Source organism: Triplophysa dalaica, chromosome 24 (genome assembly GCF_015846415.1).
Source record: "Triplophysa dalaica isolate WHDGS20190420 chromosome 24, ASM1584641v1, whole genome shotgun sequence".
Classification (NCBI taxonomy): Eukaryota; Metazoa; Chordata; class Actinopteri; order Cypriniformes; family Nemacheilidae; genus Triplophysa; species Triplophysa dalaica.
In genome coordinates, this window is record NC_079565.1 from 1,214,708 (window position 1) to 1,227,550 (window position 12,843).

Genomic DNA, 12,843 nt, shown 5'->3' on the forward strand with positions numbered 1-12,843 from the left:
ACACAAAATGAGATTTGCTAAACATCTGTTGCTCCTTTTGGACTCAGAATACAGTAGACAAACAAAAACTTTGAGGATTTAATTTGAAATGTTTTAAGTCTAATAGCTGGCGGCCATGACTTGCTCTTATAAAAAAATGATGACGTAAAGAACATAATGATATGTATATAAAACTGTCCACACCAATAGATGACAATGTTATCATTCCTATTCTTCTTCTTCAGTGTCAACAGAAGAAACGACATTACACATCATCATGTTTTAATCAAACTAGTTGCAGCTTTCAAGCAACTAAACTTTCATAAAACTCAATATAATAGCAGCATATCTGCTCATTATTCAAGGTAAACATATGCAGTCTGTTCTCTCTCTCTGTCAACAGACGTAACCTCACTAAAATGCAGATGGTCTCTACAAACTTTGTGAGCGGTGTGGAAGTTTGTAAAGAATGGTGTGGCTCATTTAATCTTGGTGAAATATATCTGGGACACAAACACATGATGGATGTTCACCCAGAAGCTCAATAAATCTTCGGTCTATTCAGAGAAAAGCATGTACATGTGCGATATGACCCGCTCTCCATCTAATCCACCAGGGTGGAACCAGTTTTTATGGATCTTCTCACCAGTCATGAGACACTCGTGCCTGATAAACCTCTTCTGCTCTTTCTACAATCCCTTTCAAATTCAAGAAAGTTTAACCAGACCGATCCTGACTGTTTGACTTTCTTCTGTAGAACACAAAAGACGACATTTTAAAGAATGTTGACAACCAGACAACATTAAACCACACTGTCTTCCATTATATGAACACAAAACCGCACAGAGACATTCCTCAAAATATTTTCTTCTGTGTTCTGCAGATGAAAGTGGTTTCACAAGTGTTTGAAGAGGCAAGAACAGCATGTATAGACTTTCCTCCCTCATACCTGTGTAGACTGAGAACATTACTGACAGTTTCTGCTTCTATTCAATAAAATACAAACTTTAAAAATCAACCTGTTATTGATGTGTTTTAGCCTTCAGAGCACATCAAACAGAGCTTCTATAAACTCCACATCAATGATTTCTACCACCACCACCTCAATGCCAACAACTTCAAAAAATCAATTCGAGAAATTGTCTTGTACAATGTGATGAACACCCAAAACCATCCAAGGGTCAAACTTAAAAAAATATAATTTACAGATATACTTCATTGTCATTTGTTCATTCGCCAACGCAAAAGGCAAACTGCTCTTTGTCGAATAATCTGTCAGCGTATTCGAATAAATATGAATTCAACTTTCTGTTAAGATTGGGATCCAGAAAACATTTCACACTTTTTAAACCTGAATGTATAAAACAGCAGCGACAGACGGGCACAACAAGAGGCGTTTGGATGATAAATATATGTAGGCCTACATATAAATGTGTGTATCAGCAACTTGCATGGAGTCTGAAACGCAGAAAAGTTTTGACAGAGCCGATCTGGGTCTGAGATGAGACGTGTGTGCATCAATATTTCCTGAAGGCGTAAATAATAACTGGAATAAAACAGAAGAGGAGAAGCTTTCAGCCGAAATCCTGACTCAGGCGTTTTATTTCTGTTTGCTGGGGTGATCGTTCTTTACGAGAGTAACAAACTGTCAATGCCACACACGGTTTCAGTTTTGAGCTTTCTAGGGACCAATTTAGCATTTTAAAGAAAGGGCAGTCAACTACTTTCAGTAGTTCACAATAAAGGGAACTATATATTTATAAATGAATTGCATTTACATTTGCTACATTAAAACTTTTAAAGCGACACAAACATGATGCAAATGACTGCGAGTTCTTAAAAGTGTCGTAGACGTAAAAGTATAAAGTGTGGACACTTAAGAAAATGCTTTTTGATAGTCTTACATTTTCAGTCTTTGATTGAAATCATCTTTAATCTACACACTTCTCACTTGATTTTCAAACAAAAAACAGGATTGAAAGATAAAAGAGATGTTTTCAACCAGGACCCGATACAGAGAATATTCTTCACTAGCCTGGTCACATATGTACATGCTTGGCCATAACAAAAACAAAGATACATTTTATTTTTAGCATAACGGAGCAGTTATGCACCGAGATCATCAAATTAAAATGATTTTATTATTTAAGCAAACAGAATGAAGCCCGTCAGGGTTTAATGTAGCAGGAATACAGCACATTATTTAACATGGAGTGTCAAAACAAAATAATTTCATTTGCTGCCAATTATATTATGAGAATCTTAACTTGAGCAAAACCAAGAGAGAGAGATTAAATATTAACAACATATTAGGGCTATCGATGTAATGTTTCATATCGTTCGATATTGATGATTATTGATACATTTTAATATCCTTTAAAAAGTAAGCAGTCTGCCAAGTTGTAAGTCCAAAGGTGAATGAATAAAATTATCGGCTTGTAAAAAAGGGAGTCTACTCCGAATCACACAAACGAGACGTGACCTAGTCCGAGTATCTAACCGCCGCATATCTACGTCACTAGAAATAGTCACCGCCTACGTTTTGCTGGGGATGCCACAAAAACTTCACTCTCCTCCCCCAAACGCTCGTGCACGATGTGTTTGCATCATGTCTAGAACCTGTGTTCTACATTGTGAAACAGTCCGTCTTATTTAAACTACATTGGTAGGCGGGTCTTCCTATCGCTCGTCGTTTGACGCGTGGGCGGGCTATTTCTTTTGCCTTGCCGTGGGCCTGCTTTTCCGGGAGAATTGTCCTATAAGGAACTAAGAAAAGACTTTTCTAAACCTATACGAACGCTGGGGAGTGCATCGAGTACAGAAATACTACGTAATACGCCCAAGTCGTTTTATGACAAGTTGACCAAGTTAAGTTTGGAGCGTTATATCAATCATTTTCTTCTATCGATATATTGCCCAGCCCTAAAACATATCCCGAATATTTGCTCGTTCTTCATATTATTAAGCTTTCAAAATCTCCAGATAGTAACATTTTCAGGCTTACAGTAAAGATGATCTGGAGAAGTAGAACAGCCGTGGCAGACTGTAAAAGCACAGAAGCAGAAACCAGCGAGAGTCAGTCTTTAAAATCAGATGTGACAATATCTGTTGAAGAGAGACTGAAGATATATCTATCATTCATAAGATTTGTCATTTCTTCTTAGGAATCTTCATTAGAAAAACTAGAAATGACACGCTGCAGCTTTGAAAGCCAAAAACAGACAGACTAAGATGTGATTAGCTATATTAATTATTAACTGCTTAAACTCTTGCTTTCATTTTGTTTATATCTCTCTCTCTCTCCATCCATCTATCCCTCTCTCTCTCATTTTATCACAACCCTTCTCTCTCTTCTCCATCCATCCCTCTCTCTGCATCCATCCCTCTCTTGTTTTCCCCCTCGAGTGCACTGGCTAAGATAAGTTATGCTCAGTGGTTGTCACTTGATGATGAGAAGATACAGTCTCTCAGTGTACTGCATGTGAGAGAGGGAGATGAGAGGGGCGGACAAAAAGAAAGAGATACACGAACAGACTCACAGTCGAGTACTGAATCAAGACTCCAGTCGCGAAACAAGCCGTTTAAAATCATCCTCTAACATCTCGCTCTGGCTGTCTGATCTTCATCAGCCCTGATCTGATCACACATACGTACACACAGTAAGCATGTATTTAACTGAGATTACTGTCTGATTATCTGACTTTCAGCAAATCACTTATGACTACTGAACACTGACATTTCCATTCATATTCATTAAGTTAATACACAAACACACACACGTGTCAAAGCACCCACACACACACACACACACACACACCGAGTGTTGAAGGATTAAGCGTGTGTGTATAATCCTGCAGGATTCCGATGCTCTCGTTTCACAAATGAATAAATAAATGGCTTCTGCAGTTACGCCGCAGCATCACTGTCTGATTTTCTCTGCATTTATTTCACCAAACCTCACATGACATGATACAGTATCTGATGCTGTACAATGAACACACACACAAGTACACACACACGCACACACGTACACACCCAAGTACACAATGTGTTTATTGGTAATACTTTACATTAAGGTGCTATAAGTTTACATTAGTAAATGCCTTGGCGAACATTAGCTACCAATGAACATTTCAGTTTTTTAGCATTTATTAATCCTTTCAATGTTAGTTCATGTCAACACAATTATTCATGTTAGTTCATGGTGCATTAACTGTGTTAACAGTGACAATGTTAGGTTTGAATAATGCATTAGTAAATGATGAAATGAACATTATTATTAATACATGCTGTAGAAATATTGCTCATTGTTAGTTCATGTTAGTTAATGCATCAACTAATTGTTAACAAATAGCACTTATTATAAAGTGTTAACACTAAACATTGGTCCTAATTAAGTCCTGAGCAAAGTTGTATTGAAACTGTACACTTCTAATATTACTTACTGCATAAAGTATACTTAAAAACATACAGTAATGAGATAAAGTTAAAGTAGACTTATTTTTGGTAAATAAATGTTTTCGGCTTTAGACTTGCTTCAGGTTTACAGTTGAAATTCCAAATTGTGTTGTATCCTACATAGTATCTTAATATAGTCTCTGATGGAGCTCTAGCAGGGTGCCGAGTCTTGTCAAATCCAATAATTACCACAGACAGCTGACGGCCGCGGCTGAATTAAATGGCATGGCTATCTTGACTTTGAAAGCCCAAGCGTGTGGAATGAGGGCATGTTAGGACCCTCTGGGCCCAATGAGTCGCGCTCTGTGCCGGTGCCAGACTGATGGTTCCTCCTGAACGAGCTTCATCCATCAAATCTATTCAGTGTGTCGGCTAACGCTCCAATCTGCTTCCCAGCGGCCGCCTCAGCATCTCGCCCATCTCCGTTTTCAACTAACTGCACAAAACTCAAGACCGGACATCCTCACATCACATGAATTAGCAATGATGTAAAATAGTAAAAGATAGCCATGGGATAGTGTTCATACCTCATGTTTATGTAAGAATTTAAAGCGATTACTGACAAAGCAAATCACCTCACTCCAGACCTTCTTCAACATGTCTGTCCAGAGAAAGATGCCCATGTGTCCGTGCCAGAAGACCGGGCCAACGCAGATGACAGACTTTTGCTTTCTCATGAGCCGGATTTGATTCAGCCACGGGGCAGGGTAAAGGACTCCATCAATAAAGAAGAATGAAAGAGTTTAACCGAGAGAAATGCCAGTGAGCGGGATGCAGCCGCGTTTCTCTCAGTCTGTTGGATTCGGCATCGAGAGTCATTATAGAGAGGATGTGAAGGAGTTTGGCACACCGTGCAGACAGCTGGCCTGTAAACTCACTAGGAATTGCAAATGAACACCATTCAATGCTCAACTTTCTAGTTCAGTCTACCTGTTTAATAAAAAGAAAACCAAGAGGAGTGGCACCTTTAAAGATGCTAAAACGGTTTTGATTTTGATTTTCTAACAAATCCCACAATTCCATTCGTGTTATTGTAAAGTTTTGATAAGAATAAGATTACGCTCTGGAAACTTCGGACCGGCAATGCACATCGGTCACTCTCGAGGGCTCTTCATTTCTTTGATCTCATAACTAGAGCCGAAGTTTGCATCACATTTACACAGAAAAGATGTTTGGCAGCTCCTAAAAGATACAAGAGCTGCTTTCCGAATGTTATTATCACTATCCGTGCTGTTCTGATAAGATGTGTTTGGCAGGCGAGACACGCGATGCGTCCGCGACTCCCATCAGACGATGTTGAGTTTAACAGAGGCCAAGCAGATAAAACTTTCTGGCCTGAAATGTAGTAAAAGTAGATCTCGTATCATTTTTGAGTCCCTCTATAATCCTGCCAAACAGCATCAAAGTCATCGTTTTCATTTTTGCTCCAGTTTCCAAAAAATGTTAAAGCCACAAGAGTGGATTAGGACCGGATAAAAACGAGATCTTGCCATCTGAATTATTATGAGACATCAATGACATCACAAGAAACTTTTGCTTAAATCTCATCTGCGTCTCAGATAATGTTACACGAGTCTGTCATTAAAGTTTGAGAAGAGATGTCCACAATGAGTCAAAATGAGCTCAGATTTGTCTCGTCTGCAGTCAAAAGTCAATATTGAAGATCTCGCATGAACTCAAATTTATCATCAAATCAAATCCAGATTATTTGACCTCTACAATCTACGTTCATCAACATCACCATACTCTTCACATGTCTCAACAATTACACATTCATTTTAGGAGAAATAACAGACAAAGTTGAGACGTAAATGAGACAACAGAGCACCATCAAATCTCCCGAGCTATAAAAGAACAAACTCTGAACATTTCTTCTTTGTTCACAAAGCTTTACAGATACCTGAAATGTCTGAAGAATAAATGAAATAAACGTGCAAAAGGTTCTTCGAGCTAAACATGAAAGCAAACATGAGTGGAGTGAGAAATAATGCTTCATACTAAATGGAAACAAGTTTTACATAATTACAGAAACACTGAAGTATGTCCACTAAGCAGTCGGGTGTTAGGTTTGTGCAACCAAACAAAGATTAACTCGGGAAGCATGTGATACAGAATATCAATTCCTTTTGAACATGCCCCCCCATCCCAGATCATTACCGGCATGTCATACAGACGCTTTCCACACGTCCTCGCACAACTACAGCATCATCGCATTTAAAACGCATTACAGCAGAAAAGGCTCAGGAGAACCGTGAGCGCCTGTGAATCCGACAGAGAAAACATCAAAGGTCTGTGCTTTGGCGGTTTACTGCTCCGAATGAGGAGCGCTGGGATCAAAGACGGACTATACATCTGCACACCCGATCAAAGCAGACACCTTTCTTAAATAAGACGTGTCACCCAGTTTCATTCAAAACTCGCATAATACATTCAAAAACCTTGAACATTTTGCATTTTGGAAAGGTCTGCATCCTGATGTTAAGAGCTTCAACATTTTAGCAGGTTCCTTGATCTTCCTGACATGGCACGACACGGCTTTAAAAATGATGTTGAATCGAGTGGCTGTGCTGTGAAAGGTCAAATATAAAGGGAGGTCTGATTTTCTAAGGACAGTGATGCCATACGGCACATCATCCTACATCCTACCACTCTCTTCTGTATACAACACAAACTCTGGGACTTGAGTCTTTTCTTTTAGAAGTTCCAAATCACATTTCAAATTGCATGGATAACTTTTTGATCAAAGTAAAAAGCCATTCATTTGTCGTCTTCATTCTGGCCTTGTGTCCTCAAACCAACCCCAAGTCAATTTAGTTTTGTTATATTTTTTTATTTCACTATGCCTAGGTCTTGGAAGAGAGAAACAGACCAATGGGTGTATCATCAGATGATGTTAAACAGCTGGGAATGTCGGTTAGATCTTCGGAAAAAAATGTATGGCATATGCCATGTAATCTTGTACAGATTCAGCTTTGTAACACACTTGAGCACATGTGAGTTATATTTAAAAGACAGTGTTAAATGTTACATCTCACCCCAGGGTAAATAACAACTAACCCAGACTATGGGGTGAATTGTTACATTTCACTCCTCGTGTTTGAAACTAAAAACAGAATAAGTAGTGAAGTTAAATAACATCTATCTGCGTGATCTGGACAGAACTGAGAGTTTAATGAGAAAACAGCATCCAGACACTGAGAATAAGGTTCCCTGTGAACATGCAATTTGAGAATCCATGTGGTGATAACCTGCCACTTTTCTGCAGGGATGACATCCACGTGATGGTAAACACGAGACCTTACCAACCTCAAACTACCCAGAGCTTTCATTTTCAAGTTTAATTTTAGTATTTGAGAGAAAGGACGTAAAACACAAAGAAACATTAGACGACAATACACTCACGAAGGCTGCATGCGGATCTGAAACGGCACGATCCAAACTCATGTTCCGAGATCCAAACTCATGTTCCGAGAGAATCGTGATGCTTCAAAAGAATTTCTAAACGTACAGTCATGCTTTATTTCATATCAACCGCTGCTTTAATTTATTTACATTGGGGCCTTGCTAATAAAAAAATATTTAATCAACAGATGTGATAACCTTACTGACATTTAAGATGAAATGGAACAAAATAAACATCTCGCTGGAGAAAGGAAACGCACAGAATACAAGAAGCAGCTATCAGTGTTTGGAAAGCAGTGAAGCTTTTGTGCCGCCGGGGAGAAACTCTGAGATTTAATGAGAATAAAAGGAAGTAAAGATTAAAAGAGATCAAACTTTAAAGACACTTTAGCTTCATTTCTCTGCAGGAAAGAAGCAAATTATGCACACACTGTTTAATAGATGTTTCAAAAGCGCCATAGAAATGTATATATTATTTTGTCATCTGGACAAGTTTAATTTAATCTCTTATTTTTGCTGTTCAAATCAAACTCAAAATCAATAATGTGAGCACATTCAACACAAAACAAGTACATCGTATTTAAAGTAAAAATAGAATGACTTAGAGTCCTGTGTCTGTGAACCTGCCCGTGTCAGCAAATCCTGACTCAGAGAAATCTCTTCTTAACTTCATACATAGTGCCTAAAAAAGTGCACACTAAGCGTTCTGCTGCAGTCTAAAACAGAACCGAAACTGCCTCACACAGGAGTTCATGTATTCTGCTGAAAAAATGTATAACAAAGCAATCTACTGCTGACCTGCTAGACAAAGGTAAATAAAATCATACAAGAAACACAGATCGGACTAAAGGTGGTGGTACTCTGCAGCAGCTACTCTGACAACCGTAACCGATGATTTTGACTTACAATTGACTCCGCAGGTTGATTTGTTTGTTTTGGAAGGTGGAAGAAATTGAACAGAATAGAACAGTTGAACTTGAAGAGACCCCTAGTGGTTCGTGACACCGGGTGCGGAATAACGCACAGGCTGCAGTCTAGGGGCCCCAGCTGTTTAGGGGCCTCTGATTGGCAAGATTTTTATTTTAAATTTACTTCAGGTGGAACTAAAAAATAGACCCATATTGGCCCATAAGATATATAACAAAAATAAGCCGGTGATTGGATAGATGTGACATTTGGGTCAATTCTGTACGATGAGCGGCAGACGAAATCATGTCAATCATTTACATTTACGTCACTGTCTTTGCTAGACGGCAGAGGGGCAAAATGTGCTAACATCGGTGCTGCGGCTAAAACAACTGTTGCAACACTAAGCTCATCATGTGTTCGGTAATATTTCAGGGAGTTATTCCACAATGACACGCATATTATACATGTTGGTTTTAATTATAGCTTTGTTTTATACAGAGTGTATGTAATGCACAGTGGTTTGTGTCTCAAGTCAAGTCAACTTTATTTATATAGCACTTTTTACAATTAACTTTGTTACAAAGCAGGTGTACAAAAAACATATTGACTATAAGCAAAACATTAAGATAAGGGAGAGAGATGCAAGGTTCAAATATTAAAAAGACTATTAATTTCTATATGCAATATTAATTAAGTAAAACTTTGGGGTAACAACAAAAAGATTTTCATCAAATTTTCATTCTTACTCATCAAACATCAGGTCTCATTTCAAACAGTTATTGTACAGGCAGTGTTGAGAAACAAATAAAGTTAATCTGAAATCATATTTTTAATGCTAGTGCTAAGAGTTGAACGCATTAAAGGCGTCCTCATAATGACAGGATTCTGTAATATTAGCTAAAAAGGCTTTTGCTAAAATCCAACATCAAGCATTTTCCCTAGATATAATCAAGTCATTTTGTCAGAAACAGGTTCAGAGATTACAGAAATGTGTGTTACACACATGGGATTTGACGTTGTATCTGTGTTGTATTATTTTCTGCTTGACATAACCTGCTGCGTGCACCCGCGTGTGCGTGCATGTGTGTCTGTGTAATCCTCTTAAGTCGAATAGAAGACTTGCAGTTTGTGTGTGAAACCCAGCGGCATCTGCTAATGTTTATTAGCTTCAGCGGTGTACTGTACAAGAAACCACTTCATTTACATAAATGTATTTGCCAAACGCTTTCCCAAACATCAATGTGATCCAGCATGAGTTTGGATTATTGTCTGTTTCCACTCAAAACCTTGAAGACATCAACATCGGCTTCATACTTCAGAAATCTGAACTAACACACTGAAGACTTGCGTGTATCTTCTCGCTAGAAACAAAACACATCACGTGTAAAAAGCTGTCCAAACTGTGATTTCTTCAAGCATGCAATAAAGAAGAAATTTTGGTCTTTTAAAATTCCAAGTTTGTAAGCTACTAAAATACAAATGACTTATTTGCAATTTGCATGCTCCTTAAAAAGGAATAGTTATAAATACACATTGTATTTAATTTCTTCATAAAAAAATTGTATGGAAAATCTGACATTAAATTAAATGAGTTGTATTGAATTATTAAAAGAAAGAGTGGTTTAAGGAATTTACCAAGATATTCATTCTGAACCACGTTACTTCAAAATTCTTACATTTTGAATGTTAATGACACTAACCCTACTAACCCTAACCCAAACATTGACATTAAAGAGTTTTATTTTAGATTTATGTTTGCAGAGGACGCACACACATTTGTGTGCACACATGCTAATTTTCTGCATCTGGTTGTTGTAACTACATTAAACAGCCTTCAGGTCTCAGCACCACCAAACTAATTCACTTTTAGAGACAATATACAGAAGAAAAACAAGAGTGAGATCTTCAAAACCACAATATCACATTAAAACATCAAGCCCATGAATCTGAAACATTGCGAGTAAACAGGAAACCAAACGGTAAATTAATTAGGCATGAAGATGCAACAAAACATTTTTTAATGAAATGACAAATCACACAGAAAGTAATCTGTCATGGCTTTTGCGAAAGGTTTATTACATCGCGATATCATGCGACTGAAAGTGATAATCTTATTTTGTGCAATTGTATTATCGACGCTGTTGGTGTGGCTTTGTTTGAATGGAACAAGGTTCATCTGAACAGATAAGACAAGCAGAGGTCAAACTCAAACTGTATCACATCGACGCCGAGCTACTGCGCCATATAACCGTCATGACATTTCCATCCCAAATGAGAGAACATTCATCGTCTGCGGTAAAGCAGCTATCAGCGCCGGTCATCGGACAGAGAGAGAAAAGCTTTGTGTCAAACCTCCTTTCTCCAAAACTCATTTCTGTCCAGACTTTGGAGGAGCACGACAACCTTCATTTGATCTCTTAAATTTGATCTCAGATCTCAAAAAATTCAGTTACACAAGTTACGGAGTTCACTCTATTGTTGGTTCATATTTTCAAAGTATTGTCTACAAGACACAACAGAAACACAAGTTCTGAAACTGCACTGATGCACAACATGCTGGCCTCGCCAAAGACATCTTTCCTCAACAAGAAACAGAATAATTTACCTTCCAGGAAGTGTTGTATCCTCCGTTCGGCAGTCCATTTTTCTCAAATGTTGTGTCTCAGCTGCAAGAGCCTGAACTTCTGATTCTCCGAACAACATATCGTGACCTGCATAAATATCATACAGTTACTTCTGCTACTGGGTATAAAGTCAAGGAGAATTTGTCTTTTAGCTGTATTCACTGAAAAAAAATATTAAGTGTTTTTGTGTTTTGTTTTGTAGTACAAATATTTAAACATTCTTAAATCAAGATGCACTTTCTTGACAAGAAAAGTGACCTAAGATATTTTGTCTCTTTTTAAGGAGAAAAATAGAAGAATTAAGTACGTTTATGGTAAAAACTACCCAAAAAATCTGCAATGGGGTGAGAAAAATAAACTTGGATTTTGCTCTTTTTAATCATGAATGAACTTAATTATTGTATTATTTTTCATAAAACAAGACTGTAAAATATCTTAGGTCACTTTCTGGTCACGTAATTGTATTTTGATTTTAGAAGTTTAAGAAAATTTTACTAAAAACAAGACAAAAAAGCATAGTTAGAATGATGTACTTGTTGCATCAAAGAGTGCAGAACAGTACTCTACTCTCAGCCAGTCTTGTCTCTTTGTTCCAAGGTTACCGCAGGATGCAGTTCATGCCCAGACCTGATGGCAGAGCTGAGAATGGGAAGCGGTGACCTGACAAGAGCTAAGAGGATAGAGCTGGATAAAGGACGCTACAACTTTGTTTTTCCTACAACATTTCAAATGCTATTAGATTGTTAATGATAATCTTAAATCCTTAATTTTTATATTTTTATTAAGCCTTGTTGTGCAAGCACTGTTGAGCTTGGCCGGGGGGGCTGCTTCAGAATTCATACTTGTATTCAATGTGTCTCATGTACAGCTGCTTTGTAACAATGAAAATTGTAAAAAGCGCTATATAAATAAAGTTGAGTAGAGTTGAGTTGAGAATGTCATTTTTTTCAGTGTAGACACTGTCCTTAAAAAGAACACATTTTTAATCACAAAACTTTAGCGAGCCCCAAAAGTCCCGGTGAATTTAAATATTACAAGACCAGTTTTTTCATATGTATGACATATTGCTTGTTGCTCCCTAACTCTTTGTAAGTCGCTTTGCATAAAAGCGCCTGCTAAATGACTAAATGTAAATGTTCATGAAATATTGTAGCGTTTATTGTAAATAGTTTATTAATGTGGGTCATTCTCTTTTTAAAATTCATGTGCCCTCATAATCTCTAGTTAAAATCTGAAAAAGCACTTCCTTACTGTAATGACTATCCATCTTGAATGACATATGTCAGACACGGCCACTCTTTTTCTCATAAAAAAAATCATTTCACTCGAAAATGCGTCAAAATACGGAAGTAAAAACAAAGTTGCAGCTTCCAACTTTAAACTTCCTGTAAGAACATTTCTGGTCACCATGAAGTATTTTCATCAAAACAAAAACACTATCTATTTCAAACCTACCAGAATTACATCTGAA

General features: G+C 37.6%; 1 long non-coding RNA gene across 1 annotated transcript in view; it reads right to left on the bottom strand.

The window, feature by feature from the left end:
• The window catches only part of LOC130413746 (uncharacterized), a 37,156-nt gene that overhangs the window by 8,966 nt on the left and 15,347 nt on the right, over window positions 1–12,843 (bottom strand). Inside the window, exon 3 of the long non-coding RNA XR_008905530.1 lies at window positions 11,354–11,459. This is a non-coding gene — a long non-coding RNA (uncharacterized LOC130413746). The remainder of the gene's footprint in view (window positions 1–11,353; window positions 11,460–12,843) is intronic.